This window comes from Schistocerca serialis, chromosome 4 (assembly GCF_023864345.2).
Source record: "Schistocerca serialis cubense isolate TAMUIC-IGC-003099 chromosome 4, iqSchSeri2.2, whole genome shotgun sequence".
NCBI classification, from domain to species: domain Eukaryota; kingdom Metazoa; phylum Arthropoda; class Insecta; order Orthoptera; family Acrididae; genus Schistocerca; species Schistocerca serialis.
In genome coordinates, this window is record NC_064641.1 from 385,932,711 (window position 1) to 385,955,990 (window position 23,280).

Genomic DNA, 23,280 nt, shown 5'->3' on the forward strand with positions numbered 1-23,280 from the left:
CACACACACACACACACACACACACACACAAAGGACACAAATTACGTTTTCGACCGTGATTACAGAACTATGTAGTTACACAAAAAAGTGTGAATTCGAACACAGTGCACAACAGATCAATGAATAAAGGACAAATCAGAAAGAAACACCATCAGTAGGGTAAGCTCCAATGAGTTAACTCGTAAGCGAAACAAATCGGCAGTGGTTACGAAAATATTCCCTTTAAAGCAAGAACCAGTGCGTGAACCGCGAGCAACAAGTAAGGGAGACTAAAAAACAGAACCTGGGAATGAACTTCTCCCACTATAACGCGATTACTGAAGTCGGGAATGTGCATTGGAAATGTGATCTTACCGTGACTGCCGTCGAGGATGCTGTGGACAAATCGCGGTGCTCCGAACTGCGGCCGCTGCTAGCTGTTGTTAGGCTGAGCAAATCACGGATCTCATCGTCCTTGAGATTACTCGTCACGGATGTGCGTAAGTTCAGAACGAAACTTAAAGTCCTTGGCAGGAGGTGAAGGAAAAACATATACACACATCAAAAAAAGTTTTGCATCAACCCGTTTCCCAGAACTCCTGAAGATAGGCGTAGACTTTGGATACTGTATCACAGACACAGTCCCTTTGACTGTTCAGAGATGTCACTAAACCCGCCCAAAGATGTGAACAACCAATGCATGAGCAGCTTCTATTAGACGGAGGGGGTCCAACAGCCGATCAGTTCCAGTCATTCCACCAGGAAGGAGGTACACGGCTCGTGTTGCCTGTAGTTAAACCATGCCTAGACGGTCAATACCGCGGTGCGAACGCGCCCGCATTGCTACTTTGTGCCAGGAAGGGCTCTCAACAAGGGAAGTGTCCAGGCGTCTCGGAGTGACACAAAGCGATGTTGTTCGGACATGGAGGGGATAATGAGAGACAGGAACTGTCGATGACATGCCTCGCTCAGACCGCTCAAGGACTACTACTGCAGATGATACAGCTACCTACGGATTATTGCTCGGAGGAACCCTGACAGCAACGACACTTTGTTGAATAATGCTTTTCGTGCAGCCATAGGACGTCGTGTTACGACTCAAACTGTCCGCAACTTCACTCGCGACGTCCATGGCGAGGTCCAACTTTGGAAGCACGACACCATGCAACGCGGTACAAATCAGCCCAACAACATGCTGAGGATTGGCATCACGTTCTCTTCACCGATGAGTGTCGCATATGTCTTCAACCAGACAATCGTTGGAGACGTGTCTGAAGGCAATGCGGTCAGGCTGAACACCTTAGACACACTGTCCAGCGAGTGCAGCAAGATGGAGGTTCCCTGCCGTTTTGGGGTGGCATTATGTGGGGCTGACGTACGCCACTGGTGGTCATGGAAGGCGCCGTAACGGCTGTACGATACGTGAATGCCATCCTCTGACCGATAGTGCAACCATATCGGCAGCATACTGGAGAGGCATTCGTCTTCGTGGACGACAATTCGCACCCCCATCGTGCACATCTTGTGAATGACTTCCTTCAGGATGACGACATCGCTCGACTAGAGTGGCTAGCAATTTCTCCGATATGAACCCTACCGAACATGCCTGGGATAGATTGAAAAGGGCTGTTTATGGACGACGTGACCCACCAACCACTCTGAGGGATTTACGCCGAATCGCTGTGGGACAATCTGGACCAACAGTGCCTTGATGAACTTGTGGATAGTATGCCACGACGAATACGGGCGTGCATCAAAGCAAGAGGGCGTGCTACTAGGTTTTAGAGGTACCGGTGTTTACAGCAATCTGGTACACCACCTCTGAAGGTCTCGATGTATGGTGGTACAACATGCAATGTGTGGTTTTCATGAGTAATAAAAAGGGCGGAAATGATGTTTATGTTGATCACTATTCCATTTTTCTGTACAAGTTCCGGAACTCTCGGAACCGAGGTGATGCAAAATTGTGTACAAACACGGGGTTCGGAGTAATATCAACAAATAGAAGTTCGAATCAGAATACGAATACGAGAACGAATCGCAGCATGAAGGTCTCTCTGAATTTTGGTAGCTTTTCTTCAGACACCGGAAACGCACATTTTTCTTTGTAACCAAATCGAGTAAATGTCGAAGTGTTCTCCCCATCAGATATCTGGAACGCTATTCCCTAGCTCCAATCGCAAAGTCAAAATATATCTTCCAATGAGATACGTACACTATGTGATCAAAAGTATCCGGACACCTGGCTGAAAATGATTTAAAAGTTAGTGGCGCCCCCCATCGTTAATGCTGGAATTCAGTATGGTGTTGGCCCACCCTTAGTCTTGATGAAAGCTCACACTCTCACAGGCATACGTTCAATTAGGTGCTGGAAGGTGTCTTGGGGAACGGCAGCCCATTCTTCATGGATTGCTGCACTGTGGACAGGTATCGATGTCGGTCGGTGAGGCCTGGCACGAAGTCGGCGTTCCAAAACATCCCAAAGGTGTTCTATTGGATTCAGGTCAGGACTCTGTGCGGATCAGTCCATTACAGGGATGTTATTGTCGTGTAACCACTCCGCTATATGCCGTGCATTATGAACAGGTGCTCGATCGTGTTGAAAGATGCAATCGCCTGTAAGTAGGCTGTTTAGGTTCTTATATTGGTAACGCCGCCGCCACGTAGCGCTCTCTGTATGAAAATCACTGGCTGTGCTGTGTGCAGTCTGTGGCTAGTTTGCATTGTTGTCTGCCATTGTAGTGTTGGGCAGTTGGATGTGAACAGCGCGTAGCGTTGTGCAGTTGGAGGTGAGCCACCAGCAGTGGTGGATGTGGGGAGAGAGATGGCAGAGTTTTGAATTTTGTAATACTGGATATTAGGAACTGCTATGTATATTACGATTTTTCAACACTATTAAGGGAAATACATTGTTAGTTCTCTACCAAACTCTTTCATTTGCTAACTATGCCTATCAGTAGTTAGTGCCTTCCGTAGTTTGAATCTTTTATTTAGCTGGCAGTAGTGGCGCTCGCTATATTGCAGTAGTTCGAGTAACCAAGATTTTTGTGAGGTAAGCGATTTGTGTAACGCATAGGTTAATGTTAGTCAGGGCCATTCTTTTGTAGGGATTTCTGAAAGTCAGATTGCGTTGCGCTAAAAATATTGTGTGTTAGTTTAAGCACAGTCATGTATAATTGTTCAAAGGGGACGTTTCACGCCATCCACGAATTGCTCTTCAACAGTGGCAAGCAAGAAGTTGCTTAAAACATCAGTGTGCTGTGCTGTGACAGTGCCTCGCAAAACAAAAAGGGGTGCAAGCCCCCTCCATGAAAAACACGACCATACCATAACACCACCGACTTTGAATTTTACTGTTGGCACTATACACACTGGCAGACAACGTTCGCCGGGATTCACCATACCCACACACTATCATCGGATCGCCACATCGTGTACTGTGATTCGTCACTCCACACAAACTTTTTCCACGGTCAATCATCCAATATTTGCGCTCCTTACATCAAGCGAGGCGTCGTTTGGCATTTACCGGCGTGATGTGTGTCTTATGAGCAGCCGCTCGACCATGAAATCAAAGTTTTTTCACCTCCCGCCTAACTGTCATAGTACTTGCAGTGGATCCTGATGCAGTTTGGAATTCCTGTGTGACGGTCTCCATAGATGTCTGTGCCCGCATCTCGTGGTCGTGCGGTAGCGTTCTCGCTTCCCACGCCCGGGTTCCCGGGTTCGATTCCCGGCGGGGTCAGGGATTTTCTCTGCCTAGTGATGGCTGGGTGTTGTGTGCTGTCCTTAGGTTAGTTAGGTTTAAGTAGTTCTAAGTTCTAGGGGACTGATGACCATAGATGTTAAGTCCCATAGTGCTCAGAGCCATTTGAGCCATAGATGTCTGCCTGTTACACAATACGGCCCTCTTCAACTGTCGGCAGTCTCGGTCAAGTCAACAGAGGAGGTCGGCTTGTACGCTTTTGTCCTGTACGTGTCCCTTCACGTTTCCACTTCACTACCACATCGGAAACAGTGGACCTAGCGATGTTTAGGAGTGTGTAAATCTAGCGTACAGACGTATAACACAAATGACACCCAATCACCTGACCACGTTCGAAGTTCGTGAGTTCCGCGGAGCGCCCCATTCTGCTTTCTCACGATGCTAATGATCAATGAGGTCGCTGATATGGCGAACCTGGCAGTAGGTGGCAGCACAATGCACCTAATATGAGAAACGTATGTTTTTGGGTGTCTCCGGATACTTTTGATCACAAAGTGTGTATATGGAAACGTCCCGCTGCCACGTCCACATTTTTTTGCCAGTAACCAAGGATATTTTGTTGGGCTTCACACGCTGTTCCCACTGGAAGGGCACAGTCTGGTAATTTGCACACACAAGAAAGGCTATATATTTTTCTTGGCGAAACGTGTTTCGAGACTACACACAGTAGCATAACGGGAAGTGGATAGGCGAGAAGTCCACGTGAAGTTTACTAACATAGCAGAGCTCTCACCCTTCCGTCAATAGTTTCCCGTTCTGTCATTGAGGACACCAGTCTTCCGTCCCAGTGCTCATTGTCCGTGGAAGCGTGCCCCTGTGATGTGGTTCTATGCCGTGCGTTACGGCGGGTGTTCGGTTTTGACTGCCCCTTACAGTTGCTGGTTGTAGTACTATATTGTCAATGATATCTTTGTAATCCGCATTCGAGTCATTCACTGATAACAAATTTTACTATATCTAAAAGGTGGCTTGTGAAAACGAGCAAAGCCCGAAACTAGTCAGCCAGGAGATGCGAGGGCTGTTCGGAAAGTAAGGTCCGTTCAGTCGCGAAATGGAAACCACTGTGAAAATCAAAAATGTTTTATTTGCAACAGTTAGCTACAACTTCCAGCTACTTCTCTATATAGACGCCGCTCCGACTGTCATAGCATTGTACCAACTTTCCAAAACCCTCACCATAGAAGGCAACCGCCTGTGATTTTCTGCACTGGTCTACAGCTCGTTGTTTGTGCCAAAATGTTGTCTTCACAGCCAGCGGTTTATGTGACCAGAGATGAAAATCAGGAGGAGCCAATTACTGGCTGTATTGTGGGTGATAAATCACTTCCCCTCGAAAACGCTGCAAGAGCATCTTCTTTGCCTCAGTAGAATGCGACCAAGAATTGTCATGAGAAAGAAGATGCGTGGCAGTTATGTTACGTGCGTTGCATGATATCAGGCGAAACCTCTCACCAGGCCCTCGTTCTTGGCGGGAGACACTGTTTTCTATTCATCTTTACATGGTGACTGTGCGCAAAGAATTGAAAAGAGCGACGTGAGGCGACCGACCGGCTTACTACAGACACTATCCAACATATCAGTGCAAAGCTTCATAGGGACTTCACAGTCGTTTTCATTTCGCGCCGATAGGACGAAAAAAGCATGCCAAATTTAAAAGAACGCAAAATCCCCAAGATTGGGAAAGTTTTACAGAAGTTCGAAATATGGCGTGTATTTCAATGCGAGATGCTTTTAATAATTTCCACAACGAAATACTGTTGCGAAATCTGGTAGAAAACCCAAAGATATTCTGGTCATACATAAAGCACACATTGGCAAGACGCAATCAATACCTTCATTGAGCGATAACATCGGTGAAGTCACTGATGACAGTGCTACTAAAGCAGAGTCATTAAACACGGTTTTCGGAGACTTCTTCACCAAAGAAGACGAAGTAAATATTGTTAAGCTCTAATCAAGAAAAACTGCCAAGATGAGAATCATAGAAGCAGATATCCTCGGTGTCACAAAGCAGCTTAAATCACTTAATAAATGCAAGGATTCTGGTCCAGATTGTATAACAGTCAGGTTCCTTTCAGAGTATGCTGATACAATAGCTCCATATTTAGTAATTATATACAACCACTCGCTCACAGAAAGATCCGTACCTAAAGACTGGAAAATTGCTCAGGTCACACCAATACCCAAAAAGGGAAGTAGGAGTAATCCTCGGAATTACAGGCCTATATCACTAACGTCGATTTGCAGTAGGGTTTTAGATCATCTACTGTATTCGAACATTATGAAGTACCTCGAAGAAAACTATTTATTGACATATAGTCAGCACGGATTCAGAAAATATCGTTCCTGTGAAACACAAGTAGCTCTTTATACTCATGAACTAATAAGTGCAATCGACAGGGGATGCCAAATTGATTCCATATGTTTAGATTTCCAGAAGGCTTTCGACACCGTTCATCACAAGCGTCTTCTAACCAAACTTCGTGCCTACGGAGTATCGCCTCAGTTGTGCGACTGGATTCGTGATTTCCTGTCAGAACGGTCACAGTTCGTAGTAATAGACGGAAAGTCATCGAGTAAAATGGAAGTAATATCCGGCTTTCCCCAAGGAAGTGTTATAGGCCCTCTATTGTTCCTGATCTATATTAACGACATAGGAGACAATCTGAGTATCCGTCTTAGATTGTTTGCAGATGATGATGTCATTTACCGTCTTGTAAAGTCATCAGGTGATCAAAACGACTTGCAAAATGATTTACGTAAGATGTCTGTATGGTGCGAAAAGTGGCAATTGACAGTGAATAGCCGCACGGGATTAGACGAGCGGTCTAGGGCGCTGCAGTCATGGACTGTGCGGCTGGCCCCGGCGGAGGTTCGAGTCCTCCCTCGGGCATGGGTTATGTGTTTGTCCTTAGGATAATTTAAGTTAAGTAGTGTGTAAGCTTAGGAACTGATGACCTTAGCAGTTAAGTCCCATAAGATTTCACACACATTTGAACATTTGACCCTGAATAAAGAAAAGTGCGAAGTTATTCACATGAATACTAAAAGAAATCAGCTAAATTTCGATTACTCGATAAGACACACAAATCTGAGGGCTGTAAATTCAACTAAATACTTAGGGATTACAATTAGAAATAACCTAAATTGGAACGATCACATAGATAATGTTGTGGGTAGAGCAAACCACAGAATGCGATTTATTGGCAGAACACTTAGAAGGTGCAACAGGTCTACCAAAGAGACTGCTTACACTACGCTTGTCAGCCCTATTCTGGAGTATTGCTGTGCGGTGTGGGATCCGCATCAGTTGGGGCTGACGGATGACATCGAGAAAGTACAAAGAAGGGCAGCTTGTTTTGTAATATCGCGAAATAGGGGAAATAGTGTCACAGACATGATACGTGAATTGGAGTGGTAGTCATTAAAATAAAGGCGTTTTTCGTTGCGACGGGATCTTCTCATGAAATTTCAATCAACAGTTTTCTCCTCCGATTGCGAAAACAATCTGTTGGCACCCACATACATAGGGAGAAATGATCATCACGATAAAATAAGAGAAATCAGGGCTCGCACGGAAAAATTTAAGCGCTCGTTTTTCGCGCGTGCCGTTCGAGAGTGGAACGGTAGAGAGACAGCATGAAGGTGGTTCATTGAACCCTCTGCCAGGCACTTTATTGTGAATAGCAGAGTAATCACGTAGATCTAGATGTAGACTTTCCGAATAACAGTGGTAAATAGCAGCGGTCATGTTAAACAATAAAAATGTATTTTCTTCAAAATTTTGTAAGTTAATTTACGCGTGATCATTTGTGCCTTTCTTCATGAGTTTGTCAATTCAGGTTTTCCAACATCTTCGTGAAAGTCTTCCATTGGCGAAACAAACGTGTGCCCCCCTCCTCTGTATACGTTCATTGCTTACTGCTTGTCCTTAGAAAAATTCGTGCTCAGTGAATCTAAGAGATTACCAGAGGCCGGCCGCTGTGTCTAGCGGTTCAGGCGGTCAGTCCGGAACCGCGTGACTACTACGGTCGCAGGTTCGAATCCTGCCTCGGGCATGGATGTGTGTGATGTCCTTAGGTTAGTTAGGTTTAAGTAGTTCTAAGTTCTAGGGGACTGATGACCACAGATGTTAAGTCCCATAGTGCTCAGAGCCATCTGAACCATTTTTTTAGATTACAAGAGTAATGTACTGTAAGTGGCGGATCTGTAAATCTACCACAAAATCCGTTTTTTTTGTTTTTATTTTCCTCTTTCTTTATTGTTTTCAGCAGCGAACGCCCGTTTCTGACCAGGTAATCCCATGATACGCAGGAGGTATTCCAGTGGAATTCTTGAGTATTGCTCATCAGTATGGGACCCTTACCAGGTTGGATTAATAGAAGAGATAGACATGATCCAGCGAAAAGCAGCGCGATTCGTCATGGGGACATTTAGTCAGCGCGAGAGCGTTACGGAGATGCTGAACAAGCTCCAGTGGCGGACACTTCAAGAAAGGCGTTACGCAATACGGAGAGGTTTATTATCGAAATTACGAGAGAGCACATTCCGGGAAGAGATGGGCAACATATTACTACCGCCCACATATATCTCGCGTAATGATCACAACGAAAAGATCCGAGAAATTACAGCAAATACGGAGACTTACAAGCAGTCGTTCTTTCCACGCACAATTCGTGAATGGAACAGGGAAGGGGGGATCAGATAGTGGTACAATAAGTACCCTCCGCCACACACCGTAAGTTGGCTCGCGGAGTATAGATGTAGATGTAGAAAACGAAACCGCGCGTTCACGGGCGATCCGACATTCGCGGGGCGGTGGAGTGTTTTGAGGAACGATGCGAGCAGAAGTCCAAATAAGGCGAGGGCGGCGAGTAAACAGCGGGTGCGCAGGTAGCAGGACCACCCCGCAGCGCGGCGGCGGCGAGCGATTACATAATGTTTACTAATCTCCCAGCGGCGCCATTGTGTGACCGACAATGCGGGCCGTGGTGAGAGGTGAGCGCCGGCGGGTTCTGCTACTGCTGCTGGTCGGACCTGGGACCCGGCCACGGCGGCGCGGCAGCTGGCGCTGTTTGATCTCGGCCAGCTTTGTGCCGGCGCGGCGCTCCTTGCATTCAGCCCGCGTTTCGCCGCAATAAAACGCACTGTGCCGTGATATCTCGTCCGCTGCCGCTGCTGCTTAAAGCGCGCCCGCTTCCACAGAGCACACAGCGAGACACAGTGGCTCCGGCTCGCTACGTCACTAAACGTGATTGCAGCCGGCTCTGGTCGTACACGTGTGTGTGTGTGTGTGTGTGTGTGTGTGTGTGTGTGCAGCACTGTGAGAGCAGCAGTCACTCCCTGCCTAATTCAGCTTCGAGGGGTGCTTAACTAACAGCGGTGTTCGCACCTTTCTTACGTGGAGGCTGCGTATCCAGATGAAAGGTTACGGGGCGATCATCACTTTCTTTCCAATCGCACGACAATTTATAAGGTGTTTACAAACTGGCTGTTGTTTAACTCTTTGTCGTCTGTTCGTACTTCTAAGTACACCTCTTTCGATTCCTGTTTATTCCTATTACACATACAGGGTGTTACAAAAAGGTACGGCCAAACTTTCAGGAAACATTCCTCACACACAAAGAAAGAAAATATTTTACGTGGACATGTGTCCGGAAACGCTTGCTTTCCATGTTAGAGCTCATTTATTACTTCTCTTCAAATCACATTAATCATGGAATGGAAATACACAGCAACAGAACGAACCAGCGTGACTTCAAACACTTTGTTACAGGAAATGTTCAAAATGTCCTCCGTTAGCGAGGATACATACATCCACCGTCCGTCGCATGGAATCCCTGATGCGCTGATGCAGCCCTGGAGAATGGCGTATTGTATCACAGCCGTCCACAATACGAGCACGAAGAGTCTCTACATTTGGTACCGGAGTTGCGTCGACAAGAGCTTTCAAATGCCCCCATAAATAAAAATCAAGAGGGTTGAGGTCAGGAGAGTGGGAGGCCATGGAACTGGTCCGCCTCTACCAATCCATCGGTCACCATATCTGTTGTTGAGAAGCGTACGAACACTTCGACTGAAATGTGCAGGAGCTCCATCGTGCATGAACCACATGTTGTGTCGTACTTGTAAAAACACATGTTCTAGCAGCACAGGTAGAGTATCCCGTATGAAATCATGATAACGTGCTCCATTGAGCGTAGGTGGAAGAACATGGGGCCCAATCAAGACATCACCAACAATGCTTGCCCAAACGTTCACAGAAAATCTGTGTTGATGACGTGATTGCACAATTGCCTGCGGATTCTCGTCAGCCCACACATGTTGATTGTGAAAATTTAGTCTGATTACGTTGGAATGACGAAGCTAAAATGAGCTCTAACATGGAAATTAGGCGTTTCCGGACACATGTCCACATAACATCTTTTCTTTATTTGTGTGTGAGGAATGTTTCCTGAAAGTTTGGCCGTACCTTTTTGTAACACCCTGTATAAATTCCACATTCTGGGCAGATGTTACGTTTAAGTACATGCGTTGCATTAGTTGGGAACACTTAACACCCTGCATATCTAGTTTGCTGTTCCAAAAATACGTCTGTCTGGTGATAGCTGAAGAGCGGCTTTGGACATAGCAAATTTGTTGTGTACAAAGGGCGTTCAAAAAGTTTTGCACAGTCGTTCTAACTTTTTATTTTTTGCAGTAGGAGAATGAAATTTTTTGTGAACATACTTGGAACATTTAGCTGTAAGTTGGTAAATAAAAGTATTTTTATTTATTTACAGGTGAGCCATAATGGACAGTGAAGTAGATGTCAGGTTGCGACAACGACTGGTGATAGAGTTCCTCTTCAAGATCTGCGATGACACTGACACATAGATTCACAGGAAGTTTCTCCCTGTTTATGGGGAGGACACAGTAGGTCGCAGCAGTATCCAGCGGTGGTTGCAGAGGTTTAAATAAGGTGATTTCTCTCTACTGGACAATCCACGAAGCGGTAGACCATCGACGGCAGGGAGTGATGTGAATAAGGAGACCAATGATCAAATAATCCAAAATGAGAGACAGCTTGCTGAAATGACTCGTTTGTCATTGGGTAGTGTAGTATCACTGGTACAGTCACTCGGGTACAGAAAAATCTGTGCACATTGGATACCTAGATTACTGACAAGAGAAACGAAAACTATGAGGGTCTCATGAAGACTTTTACTGAAGAGTGGAAACAGTGTTTTGACGGCGTCATTACCCAGGATGAAACATGGTTGTTTTTGTCCAAACATGAGAGCAAAACCAAATCCATGGAGTGGCGTCATCCGGGTTCCCCTTGGAAGAAGAAACCAAGACTTTCACGAACAGCAGGCCGAAAGGTGATGCTCTCCTTCTTCTGATATCAGTGTGGTGCCATTTTCATTGACTTTTTGGAACCTGGCTCCACAATTGGGACCGTTACTGTTTGTCACTGGACAAACTGCGACGTGCCTTCAAGACCCGCAGATCACAGCTTCAGGGTCAGCTCATCAGACTACACCATGACAATGCCAAACCCCATACAGCCCTTATGGTGCAGGAGAAAATCAGGAAAATGGGTTGGAAAATTGTTCCTCATCCTCCTTACAGTCCGGCCTTGGCTCCCTCTGATTTTTACCTCTTTGGTCGTCTGAAGGCCCACCTGCGCGGTAAAATATTTGATAGTGAGAAATACCTTATTTCCTGTGTCAAGCTATGGTGTAAAGGTCAGTCCCCAGAATTTTACCAAAGCCCATTTACATCATGGAAAGAACGTTGGGCCAGATGCGTCATAGCTGATGGAGGCTACACTGAGTAGGCTCAATGTATAGCTAAATGTTCCAAGTGTGTTCACAAAATAATTCATTCTCCTCCTGCAAAAAATTTAAAAATTAGAGACGACTGTGCAAAACTTTTTGAACGTCCTTTGTATATTGTCGTTCAATTATTTGTTATTTTCCGGTTTACCAACGTTGATATGATGTAGGTTAACCACTATTTTCTTTTCGCGCACCTACTTTGTTAAATCTGTAGTTTATATTTATGAAATAAACAGAGAACCGTGTGTTACTTTAGAGTACTGTCTGACGATGTGTGCCTATTTCGTACACTGCTACACTAGCTGAGTTTGTTGCTATCTTTGGGGTTTTTCGTCATATTTTACTAACTTTGTTGATCTGCATGCATAAAGGTTGGCTTCCTTTTAGTGTTGGCACTATTACAATTTTTCTATAATATTTTTGACCACTTCTCGTTGTGAAACATACAATTAAGCTAGTGTATGACGGCAAAAACTGTGGTGTATTGCTGACGAGAAACACTACATTGTTCATGTTCACAAAATATTCTGTCGGTTCTTGGTAGAACAACATCATAATAAATGAAAAGCACCAATTTGCTTTTGTTCCACAATATTACTTTTATTGTGTTAACTGGTTTTCGGCTTACAAGGCCATCTTCAGGCATTTACTGACTCAGTAAATGTCTGAAGATGGCCTTGTAAGCCGAAAACCGATTAACACAATAAAAGTAATACTGTGGAACAAAAGCAAACAGGTGATTTTCATTTACTACATTGTTCCTTTGATATTTGTAAACGGAGACATGAAACTCTGAAAGAGTATTTAAAAATTACACAGTAGATGAAAGAATAGTTTCAGGTTTGTCAGAGATGATTTGGGGCGAAAGGAGGAGACTACACTTTGATAACTTTTTACTTCAACTGCTGAGCTTGAAAGGCTAAAAGTATAGAAAACTTTAGCTTGTGGCACTGTCAAGGATCAACATCAAGGTTTTCCATCAGCCCTTTCACTTTCTAAGGAAAAAAGATGCGATTTCCATTACAGTTTATCATTTTCCAGAATTTTTGCCCAAAGAAAACGAAACGGTGCGTCTCGTTTTCAATTACCATGGAGCATAGGTACCTTGTATGTCCAGAAAACAGCAAAATGGCACCCAAATAAACATTCAGTACCCCTGTAGTTAAGGACTACAATTGTGATATGGGAAGGATATTCAAAAAGTGGTGGCATTGCCTGTTCCGGGGCAGGATGGAAACATAATTTGTAGTCTTATGTACTGTACTGTGAACTGCCGGACTGATTTCCACTGCTACAGTTTAGGAGAAATGATCTTCAAAGCCTGATGATTCCGACAAATTCAAAGCACATAAGTCCAAGAGCAGCAATGGTTATCACCTTGTCGCTTTTGCAACAAACAGGGGAAGATTTGAGGTATGTAGTAAAAGAAAGGTTCAATCTAAACCACATACAAAATGCTCATTTTGTGGAGTATTTCTTTGCTGCAATGAAAAAAGTTTGTTTTATTGAATTTCATTTGGTAACTCATAATTAAGTTCCTAATATTCACTAATTTGTAGTCTTAGTGCATTTTAACATATTTTGTTTTGTTATTTTTAGGATGTGCCAGCCACTAGCTAGTCAGATGGTATTCAAAAGTACCACATTTCTAAAACAGTAAAAACAATTCAATAAAAATTCCGAGTGAAGTTCATTGTTGTTTTTTTATAATTTACTGCTGCATCTGCTAAAAACTGAAAAAATTTGTATTTTTGATAGTTCAGGCAGTAAAAGATTAAAGATCATTGCTTGCCGGCCGAGCGGTTCTAGGCGCTACAGTCTGGAACCGAGCGACCGCTACGGTCGCAGGTTCGAATCCTGCCTCAGGCATGGATGTGTGTGATGTCCTTAGGTTAGTGAGGTTTAAGTAGTTCTAAGTTCTAGGGGACTGATGGCCTTAGAAGTTAAGTCGCATAGTGCTCAGAGCCATTTGAACCATTTGATCATTGCTTACAGGGTAGCGGATAATTGAACTACCATCTTCAAACGATAATACAAAATCGGTGGCTGCAGCTAGTAATTTAATACAGCTGTGGTAAAACTAGTCTCTTTTACACGTTGGCAAATAATGGATTGTGTGCTGTCCTGTCTCTGTAACTTCTTCTGATGCTTCCTGACTGTATATCATTAATGGTGTGAATGTTTTCAGGTTCGCCGCATTTGAAAAAGAGTGTGAGAAGAAAGCTAAATTACGTTCTGCAGTCACTGCCAGAAGCTCTCGTATCGTTCAGTTGTTTATTTTCATCGTTGCCCCAGGTAGCCAACGATGATATTTGATCAGACGGTGACGTGCTGGATTCTGTGCCAGCAGTTATACTTGAATTTAAAAGTTTTCAACATTTATGTACCCTCTAGTTATTTTCAGCGAACCTTTCACGCACATATAGTGTACAATTCACTTCGTTCTTTGAAACACGAAAATACTGTTTTGTAAGTGTATCTCGTCGAAGTATCTTAAAATCAAATATAACCTTCAAACTTTCTCATAGTTTAAATATTTTCTCATAGCTCTGTAACCAGTTCATCAAAATTAGCACAATAACCATAAATGGAATAAACTTCTTCGTAGGCCATCAAGTGATAAGCATAACTCTACTATTATTAATTATTTTCAGAAACACTTCAACTGGGTTTACTACCGCTAGATATGTAAACTGATATGCCGTATGATGAAAAGTGTTAACGGGTTTCTTGAAAACTGAACTTGATGCTACCGTGGTCAACAAGACACTCGATACAGTTTTAAAGACGGTCATTACACCCATTATTCGTTCAGTTATTTCATTATGGCACCATAACCACCACACGAGATGTAGTACAGCTTCGGGTTTTTAGTCGCTGTGAACGGCAGTCGACCAGATGTGTACTAAAACCGGCGATATGACGAACTAATGCTGCACGAAGTATAGCCTGCAGCGCTCACCAAAGCCACTGCGATGTGCAGGTTGTAATTCTCACTGAACACTAACATTATTCTTATAAAATCGTCAACTTAATTACACTGCAGTACAGAACATATGGGCGAAAGTAACTTACACTAAATCTTGCAAAGGTAGTGTAGGAAAGGTTCTGTGGCGAAATAATAGTTCAGAAAAAAATGCGATACGATGCGCGGTTTCTGAGTTAATTAGCAGTGAAGTTAACCAGTCAGGCAGTTGTGCGCGCAAATTCAAGTGGACTGCCAGATACAATTAGTGCCAGTTGTTGTCATAGTGGACGAGAAGACATAGCCTTTGGCTCGGGTTTGATCCTTACCATCGTCTCATGTCCAACTTTGGATCGTTCTCTTCTTCGGTTTTAGGAAATTAAACGATGAACACATTTGGCGACACCGTCTGTGGTGGGCCGCTTGAATTTGCGCGTGCAACGGCCTGATTTGCTAACTTCAATGCTAATCAGGTCGGAAATGGCGTAACTTATCGAGTTTTTTTCTTAGCAACTATTTCTCAGCGCAGCCTATCCTGAAACACCCTTAGAAGCTTTTCAGACTGTCTCTGGCCACCCTGTATACAAAGAACTGCTACAGCACAGTACAGAAGGTAGCTGAAGAAAATACGCAATGAGACTAACAGAAATGACACTTTTATTCAAACGTAATAATTACACTGAAGACACCGCTCCCTAGGACATTACAAATGGCGGGACATTGTTCTTAAAAGGGCGTGTGATCATTGCCGTATAGAAGCAGTGCGTGCTCTGCTGTATAGCTATCACACCCAACAGACAAGAACTAACTGATGAAATTGTGAACGATGTTTTTCAGAAAATCATTAAGTCGTTCTCTGCAAATGGACTCTCATTAAACTTTGACAAAACACAGTGTATACAGCTCCACACAGTAAATGGAATAACACCATTAATAAATATAGACTTCAATCAGAAACGGTAGCTAAGGTAGAATATTCAAAATTTCTAGATGTATGCATTGATGAGGGGTTGAAATGGAAAAAAAAAACCACACTGAAGATCTGCTGAAACGTTTGAGTTCAGCTACTTATGCTATTAGGGTCATTGCAAATTTTGGCAATATACATCTCAGTAAATTAGCTTACCACGCCCATTTTCATTCTCTGCTTTCGTATGGCATCATATTCTGGGGTAACTGATCATTGAGTAAAAGAGTGTTCATTGCACAAAAGCGTGTAATCAGAATAATTGCTGCAGCTCATCCAAGATCATCCTGCAGAGGTAGGGATCTTCGCTGTAGCCTCACAATATATATATATATTCACTTATGAAATTTGTTATTAACGATCCGAACGAATTCAAAAGTAATAGCAGAGTACATGGCTACAACAAAAGGAGAAAGGATGATCTTCACTACTCAAGGTTAAATCTAACTTTGGCTCAGAAGGGGGTAAATTATGCTAACACGAAGTCTTTGGTCACTTACCTAATAGCATCAAAAGTCCGACAGATAGCCATATAGCATTTACAAGGAAATTAAAAGAATTTCTGAATGGCAACTCCTTCTACTCATTAGATGAATTTTTGGATATAGTAAGTGGGTAATTTCCCCACCCCCACCCCAATATTCATGTAATATTTTGTGTAATGTAATATCTTATATAGACTCGTATTAACCTGAGACGTTCCAATCCTTACGAAGTGTCGTATTCATGATCTATGGAACAAGTACTAATCTATTCCAATCTAATCTAATCTGCAATGTTCTGCTCCCATGCTGCCCACAAGGTTGGCAAGTGGTTCTTGTGGCACGGCATTTTCATTCCTCCATCTACGCCGTTAACGACTGCTAGATGGGCGTTGTTGCAAGTGGACGTGCTGGAGTACGTCTCCCCAACACTTTCTACATCTGCTCGGTGTTATTTAAATCGGGGGAACGGGCAGGGCAATCCATTCGTCAACGTTCTCTCGTTCCCAGAACATGTCCGCCTGCGTTGTTGGGCGCAGTCGCGCATTGTCATCCATGAAAATCAAGTCAAGACCGAATCCGCCTCTGAAAAGACGCACATAGGGAAGGGGCACAGGCCACAAAAACGACGACGGGTGAATGTACCGTGCTCAGAGATCTGGAGGTCATGCGTGTGGAATGCCCTACAATATGAACTCCTTACCAACCTTTTAACTAGCCTCAGAGCACGCGTTGCCGTCCACGGAGATTTCACACCTAAGAACCTTGGCCTGCCTTTTGTAATGTCAACGTGACCACCCTGACTCTACTGACATCGACTGACTTCAGTGCAGTTATTGTCTCTGAGTAAAAGTGTCCTTTCTATTCGTCTAATTGCGTATTTTGTTCAGCTACTTCACGTACTGTAGGCTTACTGTAGCAGTTCCTTTTATGTAAAGGCCGGATTTCGTCGACCTATGTTACTTCGCACTGACACATCATGAGAAAGTTACTGTAGACCTTAAGTTTTGCACACCAATATATACAATACCATGCGCCCCGTAGGCGGCAAAGTTCTTCGTGATATTGCAAAATTTCTTTATCGCTACAAAGTACATAAATTAGTACAGTATGTAATACACATCGGTAGAACGCACTGCACCTTGAAAATTATAACTTCTGGATACACTGGCTAAGTCAACGCGGGAAGGCTTCCACAACACAGTTTAACGTATCCTGCGCAATGGTGCCTGCTTTCACGTTGAATGGCAGACTGAAATTCAGCAACTGTCTGCAGACGATTGGAAAAGATCAAAGACTCTTTCCTTCTGGTAACCCCAAAGGAAGTAATCTGGAGCTGTTAAATCTAGGGAACTGTATGTCCACGTCGCATCCACAAACAGAAATATCGCACGGTTTGGAAGTATTTGCTGTTGCGTGACTGTACTTTGGTGTGCTTTGTTAAACGATGCACAATCCTATTGAAACAAATGTTATGGGGCAACCATTTTCGCTGCGATTCCGGAATGAGGAAATTCTGTAACATTTTGCAGTAGCGGTCAGAATTCACTATTGGTACACGTCTGACCTCATCCTCAAAAAATTGGGGGTCAGTAACTCCATACATGCCAAGTGCACAACATCTGGACTTGCTTTCGGCTTTTCGTGTAACTGTTGTGTGTTTACCTGGGACCAATAATGAAACGCATTTTTATTTTTTCATTTTTTTTTGGGTCATCAGTCTTCTGACTCGTTTGATGCGGTCCGCCGCGAATTCCTCTCCTGTGCGAACCTCTTCATCTCAGACTAGCACTTGCAATCTACGACCTAAATTATTTGCTGGACGTATTCCAATCTCTGTCTTCCTCTATAGTTTCCGCCCTCTGCAGCTCCCTTTAGTAGCATGGAAGTCATTCCATGATGTCTTAATAGATGTCCTATCATCCTGTCCCTCGTCCTTGTTAGTGTTTTCCACATAATCCTTTCCTCTCCGATTCCGCACAGAACATTCTCTTCCTTACCTTATCAATCCACCTAATTTTCAACATTTGTCTGTAGCACCACATCTCAAACGCTTCGATTCTCTTCTGTTCCGGTTTACCCTCAGTCCATATTTTACTACCATACAACGCTGTGCTCCAGGCGTACATTCTCAGAAATTTCTTCCTCAAGTTAAGGTCTATGTTTGATATTAGTAGACTTATCTTGGCCAGGAATGCCCTTTTTGCCAGTGCTAGTCCGCTTTTTACGCCCTTCTTGCTCCGTCCGTCATCGGTTATTTCGCTGCCTAGGTAGCAGAATTCCTTAACTTCATCTACTTCGTGACCATCAATCCTGATGTTAAGTTTCTCGCTGTTCTCATTTCTGATACTTCTCATTACTTTAGTCTTTCTTCAATTTACTCTCAACCAATATTATGCACTCATTAGATTATTCATTCCATTCAGCATATCATGTAATTCTTTTTCACTTTCAAAAAATGTGTTCAAATGTGTGAGAAATCTTATGGGACTTAACTGCTAAGGTCATCAGTCCCAAAGTTTACACACTACTTAACCTAAAGTATCGTAAGGACAAACACACACACCCATGCCCGAGGGAGGACTCGAACCTCCGCCGGGACCAGCCGCACAGTCCATGACTGTAGCGCCTTAACCGCTTGGCTAATCCCGCGCGGCTTTTCACTTTCACTAATGATAGCGAAGTCATCAGCAAATCGTGTCATTGATATCTTTTCACCTTGAATTCTGATTCCACTCCTGAACCTTTCTCTTATTTCCATCATTGCTTCTTGGATGCACAGATTGAACAGTAGGGGGGAAAGACTACATCCGTCTCTTACACCCTTTTTCATCCGAGCGCTTTTTTTTAACAACTCTAATCATGGAAAGCTTGGCTTCATGGGACATTGGTAGTTACTTGAGAAACTGTTATCTCTGGTTAATCATTGTAAGAATGTCAGTGCATTTAGAGAGTATGTTTGCCCCTTGAACCACCCGCAGTTTATACGGATGAAACTTCGAACCATCCAAGAAACGTCCCACTGAAGGTCTCAACAGTTGTAAGGACAGATTCAGCCCCCCCCCCCCCCCCCACTTAGTTCGAGAGAGAAAGAGAGACGGGGGATTGGACTGAGAGAGAGAGAGAGAGAGAGAGAGAGCGAGAGAGACTGAATCTCGACATAATCACTATCATTACTTACGGACAGCATGTGATTCTGAGTTTAAAAAATGCGGAAAGCCTGGAAATAACGTAACGTAAGTGTGCCTCGTAATGATATACCTTCGTTTCATTACTTCTTGTTTCTCTTTTGTGAGAACTTACGATAAAAGTACGATAAACGATGACGTCGTTCATCGTTTCGTGATTGCGCAGCAGATAAATGAGCTATTGTGTAGGTTCCAACCGCGATGCAAGTGAAGTTAAATCTCTTACATCGCGTAAAATTTGTAAATTTCTAGGGCTGCGTACAGCGTCACACTTTAAGATATTTTTGGTAAGTATTTGATCTCTTTGTATTCTTTCCCTATTTGGTAAGAAATAGCACTGTCACCAGCTACTATAGACAGCTTTACCTGAAGCTACACGTTTCGATTTTCATCATCGTCAGGTTTTTGACAGTCAGTACATTTGCTGTACGATGCGCCTTGACATTTCGCCGAAGTCCTCTTGTTGGCAGATAGTACATTGTGTTCTGTTTGACATTTTTATCAGGAACCAGCGTATTTCAGTCATGATACAGCGCTAAGGAAAGGCAAATCTACCATTACAGCATTTGTACACTCAGAGAAAGCGTTTGACAACAGTGACTGGAATACTCTTTTTGAAATCTTCAAACCATGAAGATAGCAGAGGTAAAATACAGGGAGCGAAAGGCTGTTTACGGCTTTTACAGAAACCAGAGGGCAGTAATGAGAGTCGACAGGCATGCAAGAGAAACATTGGTTGAGAAGGGAGTGAGGGTTGTAGCCTACTCCCGATGTTATTCAATCTGTACACTGAACAAGCCGTAAAGGAAACCACAGAAAAATTTAGAGCAGGAATTAAAGTTCAGGGAGAAGAAATAAAAACTTCGAGGTTTGCCGATGACATTGTAGTCCTGTCAGAGGCAGCAAAGGACTCGGAAGAGCAGGTGAACGGAATGGACAGTGGTTTGAAAGGCAGATATGGAAATCAACAAAAGCAAATCAAGGATAATAGAATGTTGTCGAATTAAATCAGGTGATGCTAAGGGAATCAGATTAGCAAACGACCCACTTAATGGAGTAGAAGAGTTTTGCTATTTGGGCAGCAAAATAACTAATGATGGCCGAAGTACAGAGGTTATTAAATGTAGACTGGCAATGGCAAGAAGAGAAACTCTGTTAACACTGAGTATAGATTTAAGTGTTAGGAAGTCTTTATGAAGATATTTGTTTGAGGCGTAGCCATGTATGAAAGTGAAACATGGACGATAAACAATTTAGATAAAAAGAGAAGCTTTCGAAATGTAGTACTACGGAAGAATGCTGAAGATTAGATGGGTCGATCACGTAACTAATGAGAAAGTACAGAATAGAATTGGAAAGACAAAAAATTTGTCGCACAACTTGACCAAAAGAAGGGATCGGATGATGGGACACATTCTGAGACATCAAGGGATCACCCATTTAGTGCTGGAAGGAAGTGCACGGGGTAAAAAATCGTAGGAGACCAAGAGGTGAAAGCAGTAAGCCGACTCAGAAATATGCAGGTTGCAGCAGTTATTTGTAAATGAAATTTGGAAACTTGTGGTAAGGACTATGGGACCAAACTGCTGAGGTCATCGGTCCCTAGGCTTACACGCTACTTAATCTAACTTAAACTAACTTACGCTAAGGACCACACACACACCCATGCCCGAGGGAGGGCTCGAACCTCCGACGGGGGGAGTTTGCAAATAAAGAGCGTCGCACAGGATAGAGCAGCATCGGGAGCTGCATCAAACCAGTCTTCGGACTGAAGACGACAATAGCAAAAACAGCGTTTCACTTCTTGTTCAAAGCAACAGTGATTAATCCATAAGGTACTAACCAACACTGACAATGTGGAAGTATCTCTTCCTATCTGTGACCTTTTCACGGCTGAACCACTGAAGCGAATTTGATGAAGTTTGGTACGGAGACAGTTTGAGCCCTGAGAAAGAACGTATGCCACTAAAAAAATTAAATAAATAGGCAGGAGTTATAATAGTCAATAATAGTGAATCAAGGCAACAAAATGTTTGTTGGCAATTTCGCAATGCTCTCTTTTGCAATACGTTGCGCAGGTGAAAAGAGGTACGTCAAATTGGAAATTACGAAACTGTAGATCTCGAAAAGAACTACACGAAAGTCCACAACAGCATATGCTTATCTGTTACGATTCACCCATAATTATCATTTTTGTCTTTTGATTGCACCTGACGCAGCGAATCTGAAAGGCATCACCAAAATCGTGATTGTGTGTGAACCATGAAAGATAAATGTATGCTCTCGCAGAATTTTTTGTAGATATTTTTGAGATCTAATTTTTAGTGTGACATCACATTAACCGACAAAGTCTTTACTGTATGTAGACGATTATCTTAAAACTAGCCTCAAAATAAATGAAAAAAAGCTGCATTGAAATCGATGCATTCGTGTCGGAGCTGTGATGCCATAGACATACGAAGACGTTAAACGTGTAACACCTGTCTTCGTGCGATGGGGCAGCGGAGAGGACGGCGCACATCCCGAGCTGTGCTACTCCGATAACAATACTACTGTTATGCGAACGAAGCCGCAGAAAGTTAATTGAATATATAAATAAGTAGACACTTCGAAAATGCTTACAAGTGGCACTTTGTTTATGTAGGAATGTACAGATATCCTTCTAACAGACCGACAGACCCAATTTTCTGACACAGTCTGTAGAAGAATATTACCGTGTGTCACTGCTCATATATTTTCTCCTTCATTTGTTAAACGAAATGTCATTAAGACCCCCTACGACTCAGCTACAAAGAATCGGACATCTACAGATATTGTAGTCGCAAAACTTGAGTGATGAAGATACAGAACATGTTTTGAAAAGTGCTGAACCATAAAAAGGGGATTTCCCTTGATTTGTAGCTTTGAAGGCAGAGCTACAAATTCGGCAACAAATGGACGAAAATATGAATAAGTCTCCAGCAGAGGCCTACAAAAGAGCAACGGTACAACGGTGCTGCCACATGTTAGAGTCTTGTGTCAGTTATGCAGATTTCAGTAACAACCAGCATTACAGAGGGATTTTTTGTCTGAAGACGTATCTTCGCAGCACAAGACAGAAGATCCTTTAAATGGATTGGTTCTGATACATATCCATCAAGATATTGCATCAAAGATGGACACTGAGAAAGTGTCGGATATTTTCTGCAGGTAACACAAGAGGAGACTTTCATTGAATCACATGTAATAATGAGCGTGTTAAAATTATGTATGTTTCGAATATGTATATCATATGTGATAACGACAGAAATAAAGTTAATTTCTAATATGTAATATACAGTATAAATACAGCGTAATTCATCTGCCCTTAACTATGGGTTTTATACAACCTGCAACAATTTCAGATACCATGTGGAAGATTTTCATAATCTTTCGCTCGCTATGCGCAAGCTATTTTTCCTACAGAAATAGAGAAAAAGAGATAGATCTCCTTGGAGACCACGGTTTTCGAGTTATTCAAGAAACACACGTTTGTAGGTCGTTTTTCTTGAATAATCCGAAAACTACGGCCTTTAGCGAAAACGTATTCCAGTAGAAAATTTAACTATATCAAGTTTCCTACAAAAAGATCCGTTTCATTTTTTACTGTATTTGCGCATGCGAACGAGAGAATATGAAAATATTCCACCTGGCATTTGGAGGCATTACAGGTTGCATAAAACCCATGGGTAGGGGCAGCTGAATCACCGTATATATATATATATATATATATATATATATATATATATATATATATATATATATATATATATATATATAGTGTTAAAAAGTGTCGAACACTTTGAGAGGTGGTAGTACTCTCCGAAACAAGAAAAAGTAGTCCAATAAGGGTCCGGAAATACATGCTTTCTGAGTGCGATAAACAAATGTTTAAGGAGGTGTAAGGGCCGGCCGTTGTGGCCGAGCGGTTCTAGGCGCTTCATTCTGGAACCGTGCGACCACTCCGGTCGCAGGTTCGAATCTTGCCTCGGGCTTGGATGTGTGTGATGTCCTTAGGTTAGTTAGGTTTAAGTAGTTCTAAGGGGACTGATGACCTCAGATGTTAAGTCCCATAGTGCTCAGAGCCATTTG